Source organism: Phodopus roborovskii, unplaced genomic scaffold, assembly GCF_943737965.1.
Source record: "Phodopus roborovskii unplaced genomic scaffold, PHOROB, whole genome shotgun sequence".
Taxonomy (NCBI): Eukaryota; Metazoa; Chordata; class Mammalia; order Rodentia; family Cricetidae; genus Phodopus; species Phodopus roborovskii.
In genome coordinates, this window is record NW_026126525.1 from 40903584 (window position 1) to 40908191 (window position 4608).

At 37.3% G+C, this 4608-nt stretch overlaps 1 pseudogene; it reads right to left on the reverse strand.

Annotated features, from left to right (window-relative positions):
- Nucleotides 1–1020: 1020 nt before the first annotated feature.
- Nucleotides 1021–1418, reverse strand: LOC127232325 (prothymosin alpha-like; annotated as a pseudogene).
- Between the last annotated feature and the right edge of the window lie 3190 nt (nt 1419–4608).

Below are 4608 nucleotides of genomic sequence, written 5' to 3' on the forward strand. Positions count from 1 at the left end.
TAAATATATCTGTTAGATCCATTTGAACTTTGATATTATCTAACTCACCTGATTGCTTATTCATGTTTGTATAGTTGGTCTGTCTATTTTTGAGACTCCAGTATTGAAATGACACATTACTAATGGGTTGGAAATAATCTGTAATTTTAAATCTAGTACTGTTTGATTTGTGAAATTGAATGACCTGGATCTCTATTTGTGAGTATATATTTAGAACTATAATTTCATCTTGATGGAATTATCCCTTTATCAGTAAGAAATAACCCTCTTTCTTACAAGAATTAGTTTTTGTCAAGTATTAGAATATCAATGTTTGCTTATTTTCTAGTTTTGCTTGAAATCATTCTTCTCCTCCCTATCACCATAGGATAGTATTATATTTGTTGATCAGTACTATTATCTAGAGTTTGAGAAAAGAAGAGCTTTGTTTTAAAATCTAATCACCTCAGCAAAATAAAATTCCGGTTTATTGTTGGACATTGTTTCACACATACATCAAACAGGCCAAAAAAATAGCAACTTCATAAACAAAAAAGGAAGGAAACAAAGAAATCTTTTATCTTTTGCATTTTTAACCATCTCATACAAACCAACTACTTATAGTACAGCTAGGTACATACACACACAAAAAAAAAATTTACTGGAATTCTCAGAATAAGGTTTTGTTTGTTTTACAAGGTTTTTTTTTTTTTTTTTTTTTTGCTCATTTTGAGATTATAATGAAAATGGTCACACCACAAGTAAGGTCAGTAAGAAGTAGGACAGAGATCACTCTGAAGGCTGGTTTGGTCACCCGTTATCATTAAAAATGGCTGACCCCTTAACAATATGTACAAAAATATAAAATGTAAATAAAAAATACAAACAAATTTTCCTTTTAAAGTATTTTTTTTTTTTTAAAGCAGGGCCTTGGAAGTTTTGGTTTTCTTTCCTCCCTGGTTGCAAATTCATGTTGTTGTTTTTGGTGGGGTGTCAGAGAGCACATGTCATCTGTGGGTGGCACTGTCCGCTATGGCCACGTTTAAATTCTGAGAGGGGAAGTGGAGGGTGAATAGGTCAAGGTGGCCTTAAGTTTAGCTTTTCCTTTCTGCAGTCTAGTCATCCTCATCAGTCTTCAGCTTCTTGGTGTCAACATCATCATCCTCATCATCTTCAGCTACCCGCTTGCCCATAGGAGCCTCAGCTTCCTCATCTTCATCTCCATCCTATTCCTCACCGTCAACTTCTTCCTCCTCCTCTTCCTCTCCACCTTCTTCTTTTTCTTCATCTACCTCAATGTGAGCCGCCTGCTACCCACTTTCCTCATTAGCATTCCCATTGGCTGGTGTGTCTCTTCCATTCTCTTTCTCCTCCACAACTTCCTTCTTCAAGTCCTTGGTGATGATGTCGGAGCTGGTGTCTACGGCTGTGTCTGACATGGTGGGGCATGCCGGTGATCTGCTGCAACGAGGGTGGAGAGAAACAGGAGTTCGAGGACTATGGCAAGAAAGCTGCCAGAGTCCACCATGGAGGAGGAGGAAGCAGGCCGGCAGTGAAGGTGGCTACAGAGAGCGAGGAGCAGGACCCGGGAACAATGCAAAGATTGCTGTGTTTATGAATGTGTCTCTTGAGTGTATATCTATAATATAGTGCTTCCGAGGTTTTTCATGTTCCATTTAAGATTAATATCATTGGTCTTGACTGAATTATTAAATTCTTCTATATTGTCTTCATATCCCAATATATTTTCTATGTTATCAGTTCTCTTGGTGACACCTCCCCATGAACATTGAATTTGACCTAATGTGGGTTTCATTTCATTCATCATTATCCTGGACCATACTCCATTTGACTTGACAGATTTTGATGATTCCTTCTGGAAGGCATCACCCTTTTTGTGCAGTGTGTAGAGGTGGATGGGAAGGGAGGGGGTCTGGGGGACCTTGAAGGGAGAGGGAACTTGGATTGTAAAATGTTCTTATTGTACAATAAGAAGATAAACAAAACAAAACAATGTTTTACCTCAGTCAAACAAGGCTGAAGAAATTTTGCCAGGCAATGTACAAAAGAAACCACCTCTGCAAATTTCATAGAAGGGTACTCACTGACTCCTGCCAGTGCTTTCATTAGTGGCTCCAAGGTGCTTGAGCAAACATAAACTCTGAATAGCAATTTGGGCATCTTCACAACCACCAGCTGCTTCGTACCTTGTGAGATGACAGAAACTCTGGAGGAGGTTGCTTCTTCACAGTAAAAAAACATAGATGTAGAAGAGGGAATGAAGTTGTGAGAAGATACAAGATAAAGAAATCAGCAGATAAAATACAGGTGTGTGGAGAAGTACAGCAAGAAGGAAACAGAAGAAAACGAGACATTGTCCTAAATGCTGATTTCCTCTTCCCCCAGTTCATTGCTTTGTTTTTTAGGTTCTGTTTTCATCTGGACTCAATGTTATTTTTAAAAAGTCCCTTTCTTGTGTGGGTTCCAAGCTCCTCTCATGTCTGGATTTTTCTTGATCCTTTTCTGTACACTGTGAAGAATTCTCTCTTGAGTTCTGTACCCTATTTTTAATCGGGTTATTTGATATTTTGGTGACTAGTTTCTTGAGTTCTTTGTATATTTTGGAAATCAGCCCTGTGTCAAATGTAGGATTGGTAAAGATCTTTTCCCAATCTGTGGACTGCTGTTTGGTCTTGTCAACTGTGTCCTTTGCCTTACAGAAGCTTGTAAGTTTGGGTAGGTCACATTTATTAATTGTAGATCTCAGTGTCAATGCTGCTGGTGTTATGTTCAAAAAGTCAGGAAGCGATCTCCTATACCACTTTGTTCCAGGGTACCTCCCACTTTCTCTTCTAAGAGGTTCAGTGTGGCTGGATTTATGTTGAGGTCTTTGATCCATTTGGAGTTGAGTTTTGTGCATGGCACAGGGGTCTATCCGCAGTTTTCCATATACTATCATCCAGTTGTGCCAGCGCCATTTGTTGAAGATGCCTTCCTCCTACCATTGTATACTTTTAGATGTTTTGTAAAACTCAGGTGTTTGTGTGTGTGTGGGTTAATGTCAGTATTTTCTATTAGATTACATTGTTCTACTTGTCTATTCTTTTGCCAGTACAAGGCTGTTTTCAGGACTATAGGTCTGTAGTAGACCTTAAAGTCGGGGATGGTGATACATCCTGAAGTTCATTTATTGCACAGGTTTGTTTTGGCTATCCTAGATCTTTTTTTTTTTTTTTTTTTTCATGTAAAGTTGCAAATATCCTTTCTAGGTCAGTGAAGAATTGTGCTGGGATTTTAACGAGGATTACATTGAATCTTTAGATTGCTTTTGGCAAGGTTGCCCTTTTACTATGTTTATCCTACCTATCCAAGAACATGGATAGGATTTCTGTTTTCTGATATCTTTAATTTCTTTCTTCAAAGATACAAAGTTCTTGCTGTATAGGTTTTTCACTTGATTGGTAAGTGTTACCCCAAAATAATTTATGCTGTTTTTGGCTATTGTAAAGGGTGATGTTTCTCTGATTTCTTTGGTTGTTTTTTTTTTTTGTTTGTTTGTTTGTTTGTTTTGTTTTTTCTTTTTTAGTCCATCTCATATCCAGCTAGTATATTGAAGAAGTTTATCATATAGAGGAGGTCTGGTAGAATTTTTTGGGGTTGGGTTGCTCATGTAAACTATTATATCATCTGCATATAATGAAAGTTTGACTTCTTCCCTTCCAATTTGCATCCCCTTTATCTCCTTTTGTTGTCTTTTTGCTTTAGCTAGAACTTCAAATACAATTTTGAAGAGATATGTAGAGAGAGAGGACAAGCCTTGTCTTGTTCTTGATTTTAGAGGAATTGCCTTAAGCTTCTCTCCATTTAGTTTGATGTTGGCGGTTGGTTTACTCTATATTACATGTATTACGTTTAGGAGCATTCCTGTTATCCCTGATCTCTCCAAGACCTTTACCGTGGGAGGGTGTTGAATTTTGTCAAAGACTTTTTCGCAATCTGGTGAGATGATCTTGTGGTTTTTCTTTTTCAGTTGTTTATATGGTAGATCACATTGATAGATTTTCATATGTCGAACTATCCCTACTTGGTCCTGGTGGATGTTTTCTCTGATGTGTTCTTGGATTCTATTTGCCAGCATTTTAGCGTTAATGTTCTTGAAAAAAAAAAAAAACAACTCTTTGTTGCATTGATTATTTGTATTGTTTTTCTAGTTTGTATTTAATGATTTCAGCCCTCAAATTGATTATGTCCTGGTGTCTACTCCTCTGGGGTGAGCTTGCTTCTTTTTGTTCTAAATCTTTCAGTTGTGCTGTTAATTCTCTAATGTGATTATCCTCTGTTTTCTTCATATGGGGAATTATTGCAACGGAATTTCCTTGTAGCATGGCTTTCTAGGTGTCACTTAAGTCAGGTATGTTGTGTCCTCATTCTCTTTAATTTTAAAGACGTCCTTAATTTCTTTCTTTATTTCTTCTTTGATGCAGGTATGGTACAATTACACATTGCTCAGTTTCCATGAGTTATTAGGGTTTCTGTGATTGGGTTGTTGTTGAATTTCAACTTTAAAGCATGGTGGTCTGATAAGATGCAGGGGACTATTCCAATGTATTTGTATCAGTTGAGGCTTGT